This window comes from Engystomops pustulosus, chromosome 9 (genome assembly GCF_040894005.1).
Source record: "Engystomops pustulosus chromosome 9, aEngPut4.maternal, whole genome shotgun sequence".
Lineage (NCBI taxonomy): Eukaryota > Metazoa > Chordata > Amphibia > Anura > Leptodactylidae > Engystomops > Engystomops pustulosus.
The window spans coordinates 61,693,667-61,711,938 of record NC_092419.1 but is presented as its reverse complement, the minus strand read 5'-3'; the positions used below and the strand labels follow the sequence as shown (position 1 = coordinate 61,711,938).

The 18,272-nt window shown below is 45.0% G+C and overlaps 48 pseudogenes; all 48 read right to left on the bottom strand.

The window, feature by feature from the left end:
* Window positions 1-54: 54 nt before the first annotated feature.
* On the bottom strand, window positions 55-173 carry LOC140088295 (5S ribosomal RNA; annotated as a pseudogene).
* A 259-nt stretch (window positions 174-432) lies between these two features.
* Window positions 433-551, bottom strand: LOC140097095 (5S ribosomal RNA; annotated as a pseudogene).
* Window positions 552-621: 70 nt separating this feature from the next.
* LOC140093884 (5S ribosomal RNA) lies at window positions 622-740 on the bottom strand (annotated as a pseudogene).
* Window positions 741-998: 258 nt separating this feature from the next.
* On the bottom strand, window positions 999-1,117 carry LOC140095989 (5S ribosomal RNA; annotated as a pseudogene).
* Window positions 1,118-1,187: 70 nt separating this feature from the next.
* LOC140088282 (5S ribosomal RNA) lies at window positions 1,188-1,306 on the bottom strand (annotated as a pseudogene).
* A 259-nt stretch (window positions 1,307-1,565) lies between these two features.
* Window positions 1,566-1,684, bottom strand: LOC140097092 (5S ribosomal RNA; annotated as a pseudogene).
* Window positions 1,685-1,754: 70 nt separating this feature from the next.
* LOC140093883 (5S ribosomal RNA) lies at window positions 1,755-1,873 on the bottom strand (annotated as a pseudogene).
* A 258-nt stretch (window positions 1,874-2,131) lies between these two features.
* On the bottom strand, window positions 2,132-2,250 carry LOC140095988 (5S ribosomal RNA; annotated as a pseudogene).
* Window positions 2,251-2,320: 70 nt separating this feature from the next.
* LOC140083985 (5S ribosomal RNA) lies at window positions 2,321-2,439 on the bottom strand (annotated as a pseudogene).
* A 69-nt stretch (window positions 2,440-2,508) lies between these two features.
* LOC140085379 (5S ribosomal RNA) lies at window positions 2,509-2,627 on the bottom strand (annotated as a pseudogene).
* Window positions 2,628-3,075: 448 nt separating this feature from the next.
* On the bottom strand, window positions 3,076-3,194 carry LOC140088270 (5S ribosomal RNA; annotated as a pseudogene).
* Window positions 3,195-3,264: 70 nt separating this feature from the next.
* On the bottom strand, window positions 3,265-3,383 carry LOC140088138 (5S ribosomal RNA; annotated as a pseudogene).
* Window positions 3,384-3,641: 258 nt separating this feature from the next.
* LOC140078829 (5S ribosomal RNA) lies at window positions 3,642-3,760 on the bottom strand (annotated as a pseudogene).
* Window positions 3,761-4,207: 447 nt separating this feature from the next.
* LOC140094264 (5S ribosomal RNA) lies at window positions 4,208-4,326 on the bottom strand (annotated as a pseudogene).
* A 70-nt stretch (window positions 4,327-4,396) lies between these two features.
* On the bottom strand, window positions 4,397-4,515 carry LOC140098242 (5S ribosomal RNA; annotated as a pseudogene).
* Window positions 4,516-4,584: 69 nt separating this feature from the next.
* Window positions 4,585-4,703, bottom strand: LOC140093404 (5S ribosomal RNA; annotated as a pseudogene).
* Window positions 4,704-5,150: 447 nt separating this feature from the next.
* LOC140093403 (5S ribosomal RNA) lies at window positions 5,151-5,269 on the bottom strand (annotated as a pseudogene).
* A 70-nt stretch (window positions 5,270-5,339) lies between these two features.
* LOC140083683 (5S ribosomal RNA) lies at window positions 5,340-5,458 on the bottom strand (annotated as a pseudogene).
* Window positions 5,459-5,906: 448 nt separating this feature from the next.
* LOC140082524 (5S ribosomal RNA) lies at window positions 5,907-6,025 on the bottom strand (annotated as a pseudogene).
* Window positions 6,026-6,095: 70 nt separating this feature from the next.
* On the bottom strand, window positions 6,096-6,214 carry LOC140088258 (5S ribosomal RNA; annotated as a pseudogene).
* A 448-nt stretch (window positions 6,215-6,662) lies between these two features.
* Window positions 6,663-6,781, bottom strand: LOC140092809 (5S ribosomal RNA; annotated as a pseudogene).
* A 70-nt stretch (window positions 6,782-6,851) lies between these two features.
* LOC140090464 (5S ribosomal RNA) lies at window positions 6,852-6,970 on the bottom strand (annotated as a pseudogene).
* A 259-nt stretch (window positions 6,971-7,229) lies between these two features.
* Window positions 7,230-7,348, bottom strand: LOC140095084 (5S ribosomal RNA; annotated as a pseudogene).
* Window positions 7,349-7,417: 69 nt separating this feature from the next.
* On the bottom strand, window positions 7,418-7,536 carry LOC140093401 (5S ribosomal RNA; annotated as a pseudogene).
* A 448-nt stretch (window positions 7,537-7,984) lies between these two features.
* On the bottom strand, window positions 7,985-8,103 carry LOC140088399 (5S ribosomal RNA; annotated as a pseudogene).
* Window positions 8,104-8,172: 69 nt separating this feature from the next.
* Window positions 8,173-8,291, bottom strand: LOC140081280 (5S ribosomal RNA; annotated as a pseudogene).
* Window positions 8,292-8,361: 70 nt separating this feature from the next.
* Window positions 8,362-8,480, bottom strand: LOC140095181 (5S ribosomal RNA; annotated as a pseudogene).
* Window positions 8,481-8,550: 70 nt separating this feature from the next.
* Window positions 8,551-8,669, bottom strand: LOC140082919 (5S ribosomal RNA; annotated as a pseudogene).
* A 69-nt stretch (window positions 8,670-8,738) lies between these two features.
* Window positions 8,739-8,857, bottom strand: LOC140084064 (5S ribosomal RNA; annotated as a pseudogene).
* A 70-nt stretch (window positions 8,858-8,927) lies between these two features.
* On the bottom strand, window positions 8,928-9,046 carry LOC140090463 (5S ribosomal RNA; annotated as a pseudogene).
* Window positions 9,047-9,116: 70 nt separating this feature from the next.
* On the bottom strand, window positions 9,117-9,235 carry LOC140097843 (5S ribosomal RNA; annotated as a pseudogene).
* A 70-nt stretch (window positions 9,236-9,305) lies between these two features.
* On the bottom strand, window positions 9,306-9,424 carry LOC140081763 (5S ribosomal RNA; annotated as a pseudogene).
* A 69-nt stretch (window positions 9,425-9,493) lies between these two features.
* LOC140084924 (5S ribosomal RNA) lies at window positions 9,494-9,612 on the bottom strand (annotated as a pseudogene).
* Window positions 9,613-9,682: 70 nt separating this feature from the next.
* On the bottom strand, window positions 9,683-9,801 carry LOC140098274 (5S ribosomal RNA; annotated as a pseudogene).
* A 70-nt stretch (window positions 9,802-9,871) lies between these two features.
* Window positions 9,872-9,990, bottom strand: LOC140092458 (5S ribosomal RNA; annotated as a pseudogene).
* A 70-nt stretch (window positions 9,991-10,060) lies between these two features.
* Window positions 10,061-10,179, bottom strand: LOC140084060 (5S ribosomal RNA; annotated as a pseudogene).
* A 69-nt stretch (window positions 10,180-10,248) lies between these two features.
* Window positions 10,249-10,367, bottom strand: LOC140097688 (5S ribosomal RNA; annotated as a pseudogene).
* Window positions 10,368-10,815: 448 nt separating this feature from the next.
* LOC140094799 (5S ribosomal RNA) lies at window positions 10,816-10,934 on the bottom strand (annotated as a pseudogene).
* A 448-nt stretch (window positions 10,935-11,382) lies between these two features.
* Window positions 11,383-11,501, bottom strand: LOC140092886 (5S ribosomal RNA; annotated as a pseudogene).
* An 826-nt stretch (window positions 11,502-12,327) lies between these two features.
* Window positions 12,328-12,446, bottom strand: LOC140081982 (5S ribosomal RNA; annotated as a pseudogene).
* A 258-nt stretch (window positions 12,447-12,704) lies between these two features.
* LOC140078828 (5S ribosomal RNA) lies at window positions 12,705-12,823 on the bottom strand (annotated as a pseudogene).
* An 823-nt stretch (window positions 12,824-13,646) lies between these two features.
* On the bottom strand, window positions 13,647-13,765 carry LOC140087060 (5S ribosomal RNA; annotated as a pseudogene).
* Window positions 13,766-13,834: 69 nt separating this feature from the next.
* On the bottom strand, window positions 13,835-13,953 carry LOC140097836 (5S ribosomal RNA; annotated as a pseudogene).
* An 824-nt stretch (window positions 13,954-14,777) lies between these two features.
* On the bottom strand, window positions 14,778-14,896 carry LOC140087058 (5S ribosomal RNA; annotated as a pseudogene).
* Window positions 14,897-14,965: 69 nt separating this feature from the next.
* Window positions 14,966-15,084, bottom strand: LOC140093400 (5S ribosomal RNA; annotated as a pseudogene).
* Window positions 15,085-17,042: 1,958 nt separating this feature from the next.
* LOC140086357 (5S ribosomal RNA) lies at window positions 17,043-17,161 on the bottom strand (annotated as a pseudogene).
* A 258-nt stretch (window positions 17,162-17,419) lies between these two features.
* LOC140078827 (5S ribosomal RNA) lies at window positions 17,420-17,538 on the bottom strand (annotated as a pseudogene).
* A 69-nt stretch (window positions 17,539-17,607) lies between these two features.
* LOC140093399 (5S ribosomal RNA) lies at window positions 17,608-17,726 on the bottom strand (annotated as a pseudogene).
* Window positions 17,727-18,272: the final 546 nt, after the last annotated feature.

The window sequence follows — 18,272 nt, the reverse complement described above, 5'->3', positions numbered from 1 at the left end:
GAACCTTCTTTTACTATCTCATACAGAAACTAACACAATTTTCAGGTTCAAAAAGGTCAACGGAACTTGGGATTCCCAGCCAGTCTCCCATGCTGGTACTTGCCAAGCCTTAAGCTGCATTGCTGCTGCGATCTGACGAGAGCAGGCACATTCAGCTTAGAATGGCCGTTGACAGCAGCTGTTCAATTTGAACCTTCTTTTACTATCTCATAGAGAAACTAAAACAATTTTCAGGTTCAAAAAGGTCAAGGGAACTTGGGATTCCCAGCCAGTCTCCCATGCTGGTACTTGCCAAGCCTTAAGCTGCATTGCTGCTGTGATCTGACGAGAGGAGGCACATTCAGCTTAGAATGGCCGTTGACAGCAGCATTTCAAATTGAACCTTCTTTTACTATCTCATAGAGAAACTAAAACAATTTTCAAGTTCAAAAAGGTCAACAGAACTTGGGATTCCCAGCCAGTCTCCCATGCTGGTACTTGCCAAGCCTTAAGCTGCATCGCTGCTGCGATCTGACAAGAGCACGCACATTCAGCTTAGAATGGCCGTTGACAGCAGCTGTTCAATTTGAACCTTCTTTTACTATCTCATAGAGAAACTAACACAATTTTCAGGTTCAAAAAGGTCAACAGAACTTGGGATTCCCAGCCAGTCTCCCATGCTGGTACTTGCCAAGCCTTAAGCTGCATTGCTGCTGCGATCTGACGAGAGTAGGCACATTCAGCTTAGAATGGCCGTTGACAGCAGCTGTTCAATTTGAACCTTCTTTTGCTATCTCATAGAGAAACTAACACAATTTTCAGGTTAAAAAAGGTCAACGGAACTTGGGATTCCAAGGCAGTCTCCCATGCTGGTACTTGCCAAGCCTTAAGCTGCATCGCTGCTGCGATCTGACAAGAGCACGCACATTCAGCTTCGAATGGCCTTTGACAGCAGCTGTTCAATTTGAATCTTCTTTTACTATCTCATAGAGAAACTAACACATTTTCAGGTTCAAAAAGGTCAACAGAACTTGGGATTCCCAGCCAGTCTCCCATGCTGGTACTTGCCAAGCCTTAAGCTGCATTGCTGCTGCGATCTGACAAGAGCAGGCACATTCAGCTTAGAATGGCCGTTGAAAGCAGCTGTTCTATTTGAACCTTCTTTTACTATCTCATACAGAAACTAACACAATTTTCAGGTTCAAAAAGGTCAACGGAACTTGGGATTCCCAGCCAGTCTCCCATGCTGGTACTTGCCAAGCCTTAAGCTGCATTGCTGCTGCGATCTGACGAGAGCAGGCACATTCAGCTTAGAATGGCCGTTGACAGCAGCTGTTCAATTTGAACCTTCTTTTACTATCTCATAGAGAAACTAAAACAATTTTCAGGTTCAAAAAGGTCAAGGGAACTTGGGATTCCCAGCCAGTCTCCCATGCTGGTACTTGCCAAGCCTTAAGCTGCATTGCTGCTGTGATCTGACGAGAGGAGGCACATTCAACTTAGAATGGCCGTTGACAGCAGCATTTCAAATTGAACCTTCTTTTACTATCTCATAGAGAAACTAAAACAATTTTCAAGTTCAAAAAGGTCAACAGAACTTGGGATTCCCAGCCAGTCTCCCATGCTGGTACTTGCCAAGCCTTAAGCTGCATCGCTGCTGCGATCTGACAAGAGCACGCACATTCAGCTTAGAATGGCCGTTGACAGCAGCTGTTCAATTTGAACCTTCTTTTACTATCTCATAGAGAAACTAACACAATTTTCAGGTTCAAAAAGGTCAACAGAACTTGGGATTCCCAGCCAGTCTCCCATGCTGGTACTTGCCAAGCCTTAAGCTGCATTGCTGCTGCGATCTGACGAGAGTAGGCACATTCAGCTTAGAATGGCCGTTGACAGCAGCTGTTCAATTTGAACCTTCTTTTGCTATCTCATAGAGAAACTAACACAATTTTCAGGTTAAAAAAGGTCAACGGAACTTGGGATTCCAAGGCAGTCTCCCATGCTGGTACTTGCCAAGCCTTAAGCTGCATCGCTGCTGCGATCTGACAAGAGCACGCACATTCAGCTTCGAATGGCCTTTGACAGCAGCTGTTCAATTTGAATCTTCTTTTACTATCTCATAGAGAAACTAACACATTTTCAGGTTCAAAAAGGTCAACAGAACTTGGGATTCCCAGCCAGTCTCCCATGCTGGTACTTGCCAAGCCTTAAGCTGCATTGCTGCTGCGATCTGACAAGAGCAGGCACATTCAGCTTAGAATGGCCGTTGAAAGCAGCTGTTCAATTTGAACCTTCTTTTACTATCTCATAGAGAAACTAACACAATTTTCAGGTTCAAAAAGGTCAACGGAACTTGGGATTCCCAGCCAGTCTCCCATGCTGGTACTTGCCAAGCCTTAAGCTGCATTGCTGCTGCGATCTGAGGAGAGCAGGCACATTCAGCTTAGAATGGCCGTTGACAGCAGCTGTTCAATTTGAACCTTCTTTTACTATCTCATAGAGAAACTAACACATTTTCAGGTTCAAAAAGGTCAACAGAACTTGGAATTCCCAGCCAGTCTCCCATGCTGGTACTTGCCAAGCCTTAAGCTGCATTGCTGCTGCGATCTCACGAGAGCAGGCACATTCAGCTTAGAATGGCCGTTGACAGCAGCTGTTCAATTTGAACCTTCTTTTATTATCTCATAGAGAAACTAACACAATTTTCAGGTTCAAAAAGGTCAACATAACTTGGGATTCCCAGCCAGTCTCCCATGCTGGTACTTGCCAAGCCTTAAGCTGCATTGCTGCTGTGATCTGACGAGAGCAGGCACATTCAGCTTAGAATGGCCATTGACAGCAGCCGTTCAATTTGAACCTTCTTTTACTATCTCATAGAGAAAATAACTCAATTTTCAGGTTCAAAAAGGTCAACAGATCTTGCGATTCCTACCCAGTCTCCCATGCTGGTACTTGCCAAGCCTTAAGCTGCATTGCTGCTGCAATCTGACGAGAGCAGGCACATGCAGCTTAGAATGGCCGTTGACAGCAGCTGTTCAATTTGAACCTTCTTTTACTATCTCATAGAGAAACTAACACAATTTTCAGGTTCAAAAAGGTCAACGGAACTTGGGATTCCCAGCCAGTCTCCCATGCTGGTACTTGCCAAGCCTTAAGCTGCATTGCTGCTGCGATCTGACGAGAGCAGGCACATTCAGCTTAGAATGGCCGTTGACAGCAGCTGTTCAATTTGAACCTTCTTTTACTATCTCATAGAGAAACTATCACAATTTTCAGGTTCAAAAAGGTCAACGGAACTTGGGATTCCCAGCCAGTCTCCCATGCTGGTACTTGCCAAGCCTTAAGATGCATTGCTGCTGCGATCTGACGAGAGCAGGCACATTCAGCTTAGAATGGCCGTTGACAGCAGCTGTTCAATTTGAACCTTCTTTTACTATCTCATAGAGAAACTAACACATTTTCAGGTTCAAAAAGGTCAACGGAACTTGGAATTCCCAGCCAGTCTCCCATGCTGATACTTGCCAAGCCTTAAGTTGCATTGCTGCTGCGATCTGACGAGAGCAGGCAAATTCAGCTAAGAATGGCTGTTGACAGCAGCTGTTCAATTTGAACCTTCTTTTACTATCTCATAGATAAACTAACACAATTTTCAGGTTAAAAAAGGTCAACAGAACTTGGGATTCCCAGCCAGTCTCCCATGCTGGTACTTGCCAAGCCTTAAGCTGCATTGCTGCTGCGATCTGACGAGAGCAGGCACATTCAGCTTAGAATGGCCGTTGACAGCAGCTGTTCAATTTGAACCTTCTTTTGCTATCTCATAGAGAAACTAACACAATTCTCAGGTTCAAATAGGTCAACGGAACTTGGGATTCCCAGCCAGTCTCCCATGCTGGTACTTGCCAAGCCTTAAGCTGCATCGCTGCTGCGATCTGACATGAGCACACACATTCAGCTTAGAATGGCCGTTGACAGCAGTTGTTCAATTTGAACCTTCTTCTACTATCTCATAGAGAAACTAACACAATTTTCAGGTTCAAAAAGTCACCAGAACTTGGGATTCCCAGCCAGTCTCCCATGCTGGTACTTGCCAAGCCTTAAGCTGCATCGCTGCTGCGATCTGACAAGAGCACGCACATTCAGCTTAGAATGGCCGTTGACAGCAGCTGTTCAATTTGAACCTTCTTTTACTATCTCATAGAGAAAATAACTCAATTTTCAGGTTCAAAAAGGTCAACGGATCTTGGGATTCCTACCCAGTCTCCCATGCTGGTACTTGCCAAGCCTTAAGCTGCATTGCTGCTGCGATCTGACGAGAGCAGGCACATTCAGCTTAGAATGGCCGTTGACAGCAGCTGTTCAATTTGAACCTTCTTTTACTATCTCATAGAGAAACTAACACAATTTTCAGGTTCAAAAAGGTCAACGGAACTTGGGATTCCCAGCCAGTCTCCCATGCTGGTACTTGCCAATCCTTAAGCTGCATTGCTGCTGCGATCTCACGAGAGCAGGCACATTCAGCTTAGAATGGCCGTTGACAGCAGCTGTTCAATTTGAACCTTCTTTTACTATCTCATAGAGAAACTAACACATTTTCAGGTTCAAAAAGGTCAACGGAACTTGGAATTCCCAGCCAGTCTCCCATGCTGGTACTTGCCAAGCCTTAAGTTGCATTGCTGCTGCGATCTGACGAGAGCAGGCAAATTCAGCTTAGAATGGCCGTTGACAGCAGCTGTTCAATTTGAACCTTCTTTTACTATCTCATAGAGAAACTAACACAATTTTCAGGTTCATAAAGGTCAACAGAACTTGGGATTCCCAGCCAATCTCCCATGCTGGTACTTGCCAAGCCTTAAGCTGCATCGCTGCTGCGATCTGAAAAGAGCACACACATTCAGCTTAGAATGGCAGTTGACAGCAGTTGTTCAATTTGAACCTTCTTCTACTATCTCATAGAGAAACTAACACAATTTTCAGGTTCAAAAAGGTCACCAGAACTTGGGTTTTTCAGCCAGTCTCCCATGCTGGTATTTGCCAAGCCTTAAACTGCATCGCTGCTGCGATCTGACAAGAGCACGCACATTCCGCTTAGAATGGCCGTTGACAGCAGTTTTTCAATTTGAACCTTCTTTTACTATCTCATAGAGAAACTAACACATTTTCAGGTTCAAAAAGGTCAACGGAACTTGGAATTCCCAGCCAGTCTCCCATGCTGGTACTTGCCAAGCCTTAAGTTGCATTGCTGCTGCGATCTGACGAGAGCAGGCAAATTCAGCTTAGAATGGCCGTTGACAGCAGCTGTTCAATTTGAACCTTCTTTTACTATCTCATATAGAAACTAACACAATTTTCAGGTTAAAAAAGGTCAACAGAACTTGGGATTCCCAGCCAGTCTCCCATGCTGGTACTTGCCAAGCCTTAAGCTGCATTGCTGCTGCGATCTGACGAGAGCAGGCACATTCAGCTTAGAATGGCCATTGACAGCAGCTGTTCAATTTGAACCTTCTTTTACTATCTCATAGAGAAACTAACACAATTTTCAGGTTCAAAAAGGTCAACAGAACTTGGGATTCCCAGCCAGTCTCCCATGCTGGTACTTGCCAAGCCTTAAGCTGCATCGCTGCTGCGATCTGACAAGAGCACACACATTCAGCTTAGAATGGCCGTTGACAGCAGTTGTTCAATTTGAACCTTCTTCTACTTTCTCATAGAGAAACTAACACAATTTTAAGGTTCAAAAAGGTCACCAGAACTTGGGATTCCCAGCCAGTCTCCCAAGCTGGTATTTGCCAAGCCTTAAGCTGCATTGCTGCTGCGATCTGACCAGAGCACGCACATTCCGCTTAGAATGGCCGTTGACAGCAGCTTTTCAATTTGAACCTTCTTTTACTATCTCATAGAGAAACTAACACAATTTTCAGGTTCAAAAAGGTCAACGGAACTTGGGATTCCCAGCCAGTCTCCCATGCTGGTACTTGCCAAGCCTTAAGCTGCATTGCTGCTGCGATCTGACGAGAGCAGGCACATTCAGCTTAGAATGGCCATTGACAGCAGCTGTTCAATTTGAACCTTCTTTTACTATCTCATAGAGAAACTAACACAATTTTCAGGTTCAAAAAGGTCAACGGAACTTGGGATTCCCAGCCAGTCTCCCATGCTGGTACTTGCCAAGCCTTAAGCTGCATTGCTGCTGCGATCTGACGAGAGCAGGCACATTCAGCTTAGAATGGCCGTTGACAGCAGCTGTTCAATTTGAACCTTCTTTAACTATCTCATAGAGAAACTAACACAATTTTCAGGTTAAAAAAGGTCAACAGAACTTGGGATTCCCAGCCAGTCTCCCATGCTGGTACTTGCCAAGCCTTAAGCTGCATCGCTGCTGCGATCTGACAAGAGCACACACATTCAGCTTAGAATGGCCGTTGACAGCAGTTGTTCAATTTGAACCTTCTTCTACTTTCTCATAGAGAAACTAACACAATTTTCAGGTTCAAAAAGGTCACCAGAACTTGGGATTCCCAGCCAGTCTCCCATGCTGGTATTTGCCAAGCCTTAAGCTGCATTGCTGCTGCGATCTGACCAGAGCACGCACATTCCGCTTAGAATGGCCGTTGACAGCAGTTGTTCAATTTGAACCTTCTTCTACTTTCTCATAGAGAAACTAACACAATTTTAAGGTTCAAAAAGGTCACCAGAACTTGGGATTCCCAGCCAGTCTCCCATGCTGGTACTTGCCAAGCCTTAAGCTGCATTGCTGCTGCGATCTGACGAGAGCAGGCACATTCAGCTTAGAATGGCCGTTGACAGCAGCTGTTCAATTTGAACCTTCTTTAACTATCTCATAGAGAAACTAACACAATTTTCAGGTTCAAAAAGGTCAACAGAACTTGGGATTCCCAGCCAGTCTCCCATGCTGGTACTTGCCAAGCCTTAAGCTGCATTGCTGCTGTGATCTGACGAGAGCAGGCACATTCAGCTTAGAATGGCCGTTGACGGCAGCTGTTCAATTTGAACCTTCTTTTACTATCTCATAGAGAAAATAACTCAATTTTCAGGTTCAAAAAGGTCAACGGATCTTGGGATTCCTACCCAGTCTCCCATGCTGGTACTTGCCAAGCCTTAAGCTGCATTGCTGCTGCGATCTGACAAGAGCAGGCACATTCAGCTTAGAATGGCCATTGACAGCAGCTGTTCAATTTGAACCTTCTTTTACTATCTCATAGAGAAACTAACACAATTTTCAGGTTCAAAAAGGTCACCAGAACTTGGGATTCCCAGCCAGTCTCCCATGCTGGTACTTGCCAAGCCTTAAGCTGCATTGCTGCTGCGATCTAACGAGAGCAGGCACATTCAGCTTAGAATGGCCGTTGACAACAGCTGTTCAATTTGAACCTTCTTTTACTATCTCATAGAGAAACTAACACATTTTCAGGTTCAAAAAGGTCAACGGAACTTGGAATTCCCAGCCAGTCTCCCATGCTGGTACTTGCCAAGCCTTAAGTTGCATTGCTGCTGCGATCTGACGAGAGCAGGCAAATTCAGCTTAGAATGGCCGTTGACAGCAGCTGTTCAATTTGAACCTTCTTTTACTATCTCATAGAGAAACTAACACAATTTTCAGGTTCATAAAGGTCAACAGAACTTGGGATTCCCAGCCAGTCTCCCATGCTGGTACTTGCCAAGCCTTAAGCTGCATCGCTGCTGCGATCTGAAAAGAGCACACACATTCAGCTTAGAATGGCCGTTGACAGCAGTTGTTCAATTTGAACCTTCTTCTACTATCTCATAGAGAAACTAACACAATTTTCAGGTTCAAAAAGGTCACCAGAACTTGGGTTTTTCAGCCAGTCTCCCATGCTGGTATTTGCCAAGCCTTAAGCTGCATCGCTGCTGCGATCTGACAAGAGCACGCACATTCCGCTTAGAATGGCCGTTGACAGCAGTTTTTCAATTTGAACCTTCTTTTACTATCTCATAGAGAAACTAACACAATTTTCAGGTTCAAAAAGGTCAACGGAACTTGGGATTTCCAGCCAGTCTCCCATGCTGGTACTTGCCAAGCCTTAAGCTGCATTGCTGCTGCGATCTGACGAGAGCAGGCACATTCAGCTTAGAATGGCCGTTGACAGCAGCTGTTCAATTTGAACCTTCTTTTACTATCTCATAGAGAAACTAACACATTTTCAGGTTCAAAAAGGTCAACGGAACTTGGAATTCCCAGCCAGTCTCCCATGCTGGTACTTGCCAAGCCTTAAGCTGCATTGCTGCTGCGATCTGACGAGAGCAGGCACATTCAGCTTAGAATGGCCGTTGACAGCAGCTGTTCAATTTGAACCTTCTTTAACTATCTCATAGAGAAACTAACACAATTTTCAGGTTCAAAAAGGTCAACAGAACTTGGGATTCCCAGCCAGTCTCCCATGCTGGTACTTGCCAAGCCTTAAGCTGCATTGCTGCTGTGATCTGACGAGAGCAGGCTCATTCAGCTTAGAATGGCCGTTGACAGCAGCTGTTCAATTTGAACCTTCTTTTACTATCTCATAGAGAAACTAACACAATTTTCAGGTTCAAAAAGGTCAACGGAACTTGGGATTCCCAGCCAGTCTCCCAAGCTGGTACTTGCCAAGCCTTAAGCTGCATTGCTGCTGCGATCTGACGAGAGCAGGCACATTCAGCTTAGAATGGCCGTTGACAGCAGCTGTTCAATTTGAACCTTCTTTTACTATCTCATAGACAAACTAACACATTTTCAGGTTCAAAAAGGTCAACGGAACTTGGAATTCCCAGCCAGTCTCCCATGCTGGTACTTGCCAAGCCTTAAGCTGCATTGCTGCTGCGATCTGACGAGAGCAGGCACATTCAGCTTAGAATGGCCGTTGATAGCAGCTGTTCAATTTGAACCTTCTTTAACTATCTCATAAAGAAACTAACACAATTTTCAGGTTCAAAAAGGTCAACAGAACTTGGGATTCCCAGCCAGTCTCCCATGCTGGTACTTGCCAAGCCTTAAGCTGCATTGCTGCTGTGATCTGACGAGAGCAGGCACATTCAGCTTAGAATGGCCGTTGACAGCAGCTGTTCAATTTGAACCTTCTTTTACTATCTCATAGAGAAAATAACTCAATTTTCAGGTTCAAAAAGGTCAACGGATCTTGGGATTCCTACCCAGTCTCCCATGCTGGTACTTGCCAAGCCTTAAGCTGCATTGCTGCTGCGATCTGAGGAGAGCAGGCACATTCAGCTTAGAATGGCCGTTGACAGCAGCTGTTCAATTTGAACCTTCTTTTACTATCTCATAGAGAAACTAACACAATTTTCAGGTTCAAAAAGGTCAACGGAACTTGGGATTCCCAGCCAGTCTCCCATGCTGGTACTTGCCAAGCCTTAAGCTGCATTGCTGCTGCGATCTAACGAGAGCAGGCACATTCAGCTTAGAATGGCCGTTGACAGCAGCTGTTCAATTTGAACCTTCTTTTACTATCTCATAGAGAAACTAACACATTTTCAGGTTCAAAAAGGTCAACGGAACTTGGAATTCCCAGCCAGTCTCCCATGCTTGTACTTGCCAAGCCTTAAGCTGCATTGCTGCTGCGATCTGACGAGAGCAGGCACATTCAGCTTAGAATGGCCGTTGACAGCAGCTGTTCAATTTGAACCTTCTTTAACTATCTCATAGAGAAACTAACACAATTTTCAGGTTCAAAAAGGTCAGCAGAACTTGGGATTCCCAGCCAGTCTCCCATGCTGGTACTTGCCAAGCCTTAAGCTGCATTGCTGCTGTGATCTGACGAGAGCAGGCACATTCAGCTTAGAATGGCTGTTGACAGCAGCTGTTCAATTTGAACCTTCTTTTACTATCTCATAGAGAAAATAACTCAATTTTCAGGTTCAAAAAGGTCAACGGATCTTGGTATTCCTACCCAGTCTCCCATGCTGGTACTTGCCAAGCCTTAAGCTGCATTGCTGCTGCGATCTGACGAGAGCAGGCACATTCAGCTTAGAATGGCCGTTGACAGCAGCTGTTCAATTTGAACCTTCTTTTACTATCTCATAGAGAAACTAACACAATTTTCAGGTTCAAAAATGTCAACGGAACTTGGGATTCCCAGCCAGTCTCCCATGCTGGTACTTGCCAAGCCTTAAGCTGCATTGCTGCTGCGATCTAACGAGAGCAGGCACATTCAGCTTAGAATGGCCGTTGACAGCATCTGTTCAATTTGAACCTTCTTTTACTATCTCATAGAAAAACTAACACATTTTCAGGTTCAAAAAGGTCAACGGAACTTGGAATTCCCAGCCAGTCTCCCATGCTGGTACTTGCCAAGCCTTAAGCTGCATTGCTGCTGCGATCTGACAAGAGCAAGCAAATTCAGCTTAGAATGGCCGTTGACAGCAGCTGTTCAATTTGAACCTTCTTTTACTATCTCATAGAGAAACTAACACAATTTTCAGGTTCAAAAAGGTCAACAGAACTTGGGATTCCCAGCCAGTCTCCCATGCTGGTACTTGCCAAGCCTTAAGCTGCATCGCTGCTGCGATCTGAAAAGAGCACACACATTCAGCTTAGAATGGCCGTTGACAGCAGTTGTTCAATTTGAACCTTCTTCTACTATCTCATAGAGAAACTAACACAATTTTCAGGTTCAAAAAGGTCACCAGAACTTGGGATTCCCAGCCAGTCTCCCATGCTGGTATTTGCCAAGCCTTAAGCTGCATTGCTGCTGCGATCTGACCAGAGCACACACATTCCGCTTAGAATGGCCGTTGACAGCAGCTTTTCAATTTGAACCTTCTTTTACTATCTCATAGAGAAACTAACACAATTTTCAGGTTCAAAAAGGTCAACAGAACTTGGGATTCCCAGCCAGTCTCCCATGCTGGTACTTGCCAAGCCTTAAGCTGCATTGCTGCTGCAATCTGACGAGAGCAGGCACATTCAGCTTAGAATTGCCGTTGACAGCAGCTGTTCAATTTGAACCTTCTTTTACTATCTCATAGAGAAACTAACACAATTTTCAGGTTCAAAAAGGTCAACAGAACTTGGGATTCCCAGCCAGTCTCCCATGCTGGTACTTGCCAAGCCTTAAGCTGCATCGCTGCTGCGATCTGAAAAGAGCACACACATTCAGCTTAGAATGGCCGTTGACAGCAGTTGTTCAATTTGAACCTTCTTCTACTATCTCATAGAGAAACTAACACAATTTTCAGGTTCAAAAAGGTCACCAGAACTTGGGATTCCCAGCCAGTCTCCCATGCTGGTACTTGCCAAGCCTTAAGCTGCATCGCTGCTGCGATCTGACAAGAACACGCACATTCAGCTTAGAATTGCCGTTGACAGCAGCTTTTCAATTTGAACCTTCTTTTACTATCTCATACAGAAACTAACACAATTTTCAGGTTCAAAAAGGTCAACGGAACTTGGAATTCCCAGCCAGTCTCCCATGCTGGTAATTGCCAAGCCTTAAGCTGCATTGCTGCTGCGATCTGACGAGAGCAGGCACATTCAGCTTAGAATGGCCATTGACAGCAGCTGTTCAATTTGAACCTTCTTTTACTATCTCATAGAGAAACTAACACAATTTTCAGGTTCAAAAAGGTCAACAGAACTTGGGATTCCCAGCCAGTCTCCCATGCTGGTACTTGCCAAGCCTTAAGCTGCATTGCTGCTGCGATCTGACAAGAGCACACACATTCAGCTTAGAATGGCCGTTGACAGCAGTTGTTCAATTTGAACCTTCTTCTACTATCTCATAGAGAAACTAACACAATTTTCAGGTTCAAAAAAGTCACCAGAACTTGGGATTCCCAGCCAGTCTCCCATGCTGGTACTTGCCAAGCCTTAAGCTGCATCGCTGCTGCGATCTGACAAGAGCACACACATTCAGCTTAGAATGGCCGTTGACAGCAGTTGTTCAATTTGAACCTTCTTCTACTATCTCATAGAGAAACTAACACAATTTTCAGGTTCAAAAAAGTCACCAGAACTTGGGATTCCCAGCCAGTCTCCCATGCTGGTACTTGCCAAGCCTTAAGCTGCATTGCTGCTGCGATCTGACAAGAGCAGGCACATTCAGCTTAGAATGGCCGTTGACAGCAGCATTTCAAATTGAACCTTCTTTTACTATCTCATAGAGAAACTAAAACAATTTTCAAGTTCAAAAAGGTCAACAGAACTTGGGATTCCCAGCCAGTCTCCCATGCTGGAACTTGCCAAGCCTTAAGCTGCATCGCTGCTGCGATCTGACAAGAGCACGCACATTCAGCTTAGAATGGCCGTTGACAGCAGCTGTTCAATTTGAACCTTCTTTTGCTATCTCATAGAGAAACTAACACAATTTTCAGGTTCAAAAAGGTCAACGGAACTTGGGATTCCCAGCCAGTCTCCCATGCTGGTACTTTCCAAGCCTTAAGCTGCATTGCTGCTGCGATCTGACGAGAGCAGGCACATTCAGCTTAGAATGGCCATTGACAGCAGCTGTTCAATTTGAACCTTCTTTTGCTATCTCATAGAGAAACTAACACAATTTTCAGGTTCAAAAAGGTCACCAGAACATGGGATTCCAAGCCAGTCTCCCATGCTGGTACTTGCCAAGCCTTAAGCTGCATCGCTGCTGCGATCTGACAAGAGCACGCACATTCAGCTTAGAATGGCCATTGACAGCAGCTGCTCAATTTGAACCTTCTTTTACTATCTCATAGAGAAACTAACACATTTTCAGGTTCAAAAAGGTCAACAGAACTTGGGATTCCCAGCCAGTCTCCCATGCTGGTACTTGCCAAGCCTTAAGCTGCATTGCTGCTGCGATCTGACGAGAGCAGGCACATTCAGCTTAGAATGGCCGTTGACAGCAGCTGTTCAATTTGAACCTTCTTTTACTATCTCATAGAGAAACTAACACAATTTTCAGGTTCAAAAAGGTCAACAGAACTTGGGATTCCCAGCCAGTCTCCCATGCTGGTACTTGCCAAGCCTTAAGCTGCATCACTGCTGCGATCTGACAAGAGCACGCACATTCAGCTTAGAATAGACGTTGACAGCAGCTGTTCAATTTGAACCTTCTTTTACTATCTCATAGAGAAACTAACACATTTTCAGGTTCAAAAAGGTCAACGGAACTTGGAATTCCAAGCCAGTCTCCCATGCTGGTACTTGCCAAGCCTTAAGCTGCATCGCTGCTGCGATCTGAAAAGAGCACACACATTCAGCTTAGAATGGCCGTTGACAGCAGTTGTTCAATTTGAACCTTCTTCTACTATCTCATAGAGAAACTAACACAATTTTCAGGTTCAAAAAAGTCACCAGAACTTGGGATTCCCAGCCAGTCTCCCATGCTGGTACTTGCCAAGCCTTAAGCTGCATCGCTGCTGCGATCTGACAAGACCACGCACATTCAGCTTAGAATGGGCGTTGACAGCAGCTGTTCAATTTGAACCTTCTTTTACTATCTCATAGAGAAACTAACACATTTTCAGGTTCAAAAAGGTCAACAGAACTTGGGATTCCCAGCCAGTCTCCCATGCTGGTACTTGCCAAGCCTTAAGCTGCATCGCTGCTGCGATCTGAAAAGAGCACACACATTCAGCTTAGAATGGCCGTTGACAGCAGCTGTTCAATTTGAACCTTCTTTTACTATCTCATAGAGAAACTAACACATTTTCAGGTTCAAAAAGGTCAACAGAACTTGGGATTCCCAGCCAGTCTCCCATGCTGGTACTTGCCAAGCCTTAAGCTGCATTGCTGCTGCGATCTGACGAGAGCAGGCACATTCAGCTTAAAATGGCCGTTGACAGCAGCTGTTCAATTTGAACCTTCTTTTACTATCTCATAGAGAAACTAACACATTTTCAGGTTCAAAAAGGTCAACGGAACTTGGAATTCCAAGCCAGTCTCCCATGCTGGTACTTGCCAAGCCTTAAGCTGCATCGCTGCTGCGATCTGATAAGAGCACGCACATTCAGCTTAGAATGGCCGTTGACAGCAGCTGTTCAATTTGAACCTTCTTTTACTATCTCATAGAGAAACTAACACAATTTTCAGGTTCAAAAAGGTCACCAGAACTTGGGATTCCCAGCCAGTCTCCCATGCTGGTACTTGCCAAGCCTTAAGCTGCATCGCTGCTGCGATCTGAGAAGAGCACGCACATTCAGCTTAGAATGGCCGTTGACAGCAGCTGTTCAATTTGAACCTTCTTTTACTATCTCATAGAGAAACTAACACAATTTTCAGGTTCAAAAAGGGCAACGGAACTTGGGATTCCAAGCCAGTCTCCCATGCTGGTACTTGCCAAGCCTTAAGCTGCATTGCTGCTGCAATCTGACAAGAGCAGGCACATTCAGCTTAGAATGGCCGGTGACAGCAGCTGTTCAATTTGAACCTTCTTTTGCTATCTCATAGAGAAACTAACACAATTTTCAGGTTCAAAAAGGTCACCAGAACTTGGGATTCCAGGCCAGTATCCCATGCTGGTACTTGCCAAGCCTTAAGCTGCATCACTGCTGCGATCTGACAAGAGCACGCACATTCAGCTTAGAATGGGCGTTGACAGCAGCTGTTCAATTTGAACCTTCTTTTACTATCTCATAGAGAAACTAACACATTTTCAGGTTCAAAAAGGTCAACAGAACTTGGGATTCCCAGCCAGTCTCCCATGCTGGTACTTGCCAAGCCTTAAGCTGCATCGCTGCTGCGATCTGAAAAGAGCACACACATTCAGCTTAGAATGGCCGTTGACAGCAGCTGTTCAATTTGAACCTTCTTTTACTATCTCATAGAGAAACTAACACATTTTCAGGTTCAAAAAGGTCAACAGAACTTGGGATTCCCAGCCAGTCTCCCATGCTGGTACTTGCCAAGCCTTAAGCTGCATTGCTGCTGCGATCTGACGAGAGCAGGCACATTCAGCTTAAAATGGCCGTTGACAGCAGCTGTTCAATTTGAACCTTCTTTTACTATCTCATAGAGAAACTAACACATTTTCAGGTTCAAAAAGGTCAACGGAACTTGGAATTCCCAGCCAGTCTCCCATGCTGGTACTTGCCAAGCCTTAAGTTGCATTGCTGCTGCGATCTGACGAGAGCAGGCAAATTCAGCTTAGAATGGCCGTTGACAGCAGCTGTTCAATTTGAACCTTCTTTTGCTATCTCATAGAGAAACTAACACAATTTTCAGGTTCAAAACGGTCAACGGAACTTGGGATTCCCAGCCAGTCTCCCATGCTGGTACTTGCCAAGCCTTAAGCTGCATCGCTGCTGCGATCTGAAAAGAGCACACACATTCAGCTTAGAATGGCCGTTGACAGCAGTTGTTCAATTTGAACCTTCTTCTACTATCTCATAGAGAAACTAACACAATTTTCAGGTTCAAAAAGGTCACCAGAACTTGGGATTCCCAGCCAGTCTCCCATGCTGGTACTTGCCAAGCCTTAAGCTGCATCGCTGCTGCGATCTGACAAGAGCACGCACATTCAGCTTAGAATGGCCGTTGACAGCAGCTGTTCAATTTGAACCTTCTTTTACTATCTCATAGAGAAACTAACACAATTTTCAGGTTCAAAAAGGGCAACGGAACTAGGGATTCCAAGCCAGTCTCCCATGCTGGTACTTGCCAAGCCTTAAGCTGCATTGCTGCTGCAATCTGACAAGAGCAGGCACATTCAGCTTAGAATGGCCTGTGACAGCAGCTGTTCAATTTGAACCTTCTTTTGCTATCTCATAGAGAAACTAACACAATTTTCAGGTTCAAAAAGGTCACCAGAACTTGAGATTCCAGGCCAGTCTCCCATGCTGGTACTTGCCAAGCCTTAAGCTGCATCACTGCTGCGATCTGACAAGAGCACGCACATTCAGCTTAGAATGGGCGTTGACAGCAGCTGTTCAATTTGAACCTTCTTTTACTATCTCATAGAGAAACTAACACATTTTCAGGTTCAAAAAGGTCAACAGAACTTGGGATTCCAAGCCAGTCTCCCATGCTGGTACTTGCCAAGCCTTAAGCTGCATCGCTGCTGCGATCTGACAAGAGCACGCACATTCAGCTTAGAATGGCCGTTGACAGCAGCTGTTCAATTTGAACCTTCTTTTACTATCTCATAGAGAAACTAACACAATTTTCAGGTTCAAAAAGGTCACCAGAACTTGGGATTCCCAGCCAGTCTCCCATGCTGGTACTTGCCAAGCCTTAAGCTGCATCGCTGCTGCGATCTGAGAAGAGCACGCACATTCAGCTTAGAATGGCCGTTGACAGCAGTTTTTCAATTTGAACCTTCTTTTACTATCTCATAGAGAAACTAACACAATTTTCAGGTTCAAAAAGGGCAACGGAACTTGGGATTCCCAGCCAGTCTCCCATGCTGGTACTTGCCAAGCCTTAAGCTGCATTGCTGCTGCAATCTGACAAGAGCAGGCACATTCAGCTTAGAATGGCCGGTGACAGCAGCTGTTCAATTTGAACCTTCTTTTGCTATCTCATAGAGAAACTAACACAATTTTCAGGTTCAAAAAGGTCACCAGAACTTGGGATTCCAGGCCAGTATCCCATGCTGGTACTTGCCAAGCCTTAAGCTGCATCACTGCTGCGATCTGACAAGAGCACGCACATTCAGCTTAGAATGGGCGTTGACAGCAGCTGTTCAATTTGAACCTTCTTTTACTATCTCATAGAGAAACTAACACATTTTCAGGTTCAAAAAGGTCAACAGAACTTGGGATTCCCAGCCAGTCTCCCATGCTGGTACTTGGCAAGCCTTAAGCTGCATCGCTGCTGCGATCTGAAAAGAGCACACACATTCAGCTTAGAATGGCCGTTGACAGCAGTTGTTCAATTTGAACCTTCTTCTACTATCTCATAGAGAAACTAACACAATTTTCAGGTTCAAAAAAGTCACCAGAACTTGGGATTCCCAGCCAGTCTCCCATGCTGGTACTTGCCAAGCCTTAAGCTGCATCGCTGCTGCGATCTGACAAGAGCACGCACATTCAGCTTAGAATGGCCGTTGACAGCAGCTGTTCAATTTGAACCTTCTTTTACTATCTCATAGAGAAACTAACACAATTTTCAGGTTCAAAAAGGTCTACGGAACTTGGGATTCCCAGCCAGTCTCCCATGCTGGTACTTGCCAAGCCTTAAGCTGCATTGCTGCTGCGATCTGACGAGAGCAGGCACATTCAGCTTAGAATGGCCATTGACAGCAGCTGTTCAATTTGAACCTTCTTTTGCTATCTCATAGAGAAACTAACACAATTTTCAGGTTCAAAAAGGTCACCAGAACTTGGGATTCCAAGCCAGTCTCCCATGCTGGTACTTGCCAAGCCTTAAGCTGCATCGCTGCTGCGATCTGACAAGAGCACGCACATTCAGCTTAGAATGGCCGCTGACAGCAGCTGTTCAATTTGAACCTTCTTTTACTATCTAATAGAGAAACTAACACATTTTCAGGTTCAAAAAGGTCAACAGAACTTGGGATTCCCAGCCAGTCTCCCATGCTGGTACTTGCCAAGCCTTAAGCTGCATTGCTGCTGCGATCTGACGAGAGCAGGCACATTCAGCTTAGAATGGCCGTTGACAGCAGCTGTTCAATTTGAACCTTCTTTTACTATCTCATAGAGAAACTAACACATTTTCAGGTTCAAAAAGGTCAACGGAACTTGGAATTCCCAGCCAGTCTCCCATGCTGGTACTTGCCAAGCCTTAAGTTGCATTGCTGCTGCGATCTGACGAGAGCAGGCAAATTCAGCTTAGAATGGCCGTTGACAGCAGCTGTTCAATTTGAACCTTCTTTTACTATCTCATAGAGAAACTAACACAATTTTCAGGTTCAAAAAGGTCAACAGAACTTGGGATTCCCAGCCTGTCTCCCATGCTGGTACTTGCCAAGCCTTAAGCTGCATCGCTGCTGCGATCTGAAAAGAGCACACACATTCAGCTTAGAATGGCCGTTGACAGCAGTTGTTCAATTTGAACCTTCTTCTACTATCTCATAGAGAAACTAACACAATTTTCAGGTTCAAAAAGGTCACCAGAACTTGGGATTCCCAGCCAGTCTCCCATGCTGGTACTTGCCAAGCCTTAAGCTGCATCGCTGCTGCGATCTGAGAAGAGCACGCACATTCAGCTTAGAATGGCCGTTGACAGCAGCTGTTCAATTTGAACCTTCTTTTACTATCTCATAGAGAAACTAACACAATTTTCAGGTTCAAAAAGGTCACCAGAACTTGGGATTCCAGGCCAGTCTCCCATGCTGGTACTTGCCAAGCCTTAAGCTGCATCACTGCTGCGATCTGACAAGAGCACGCACATT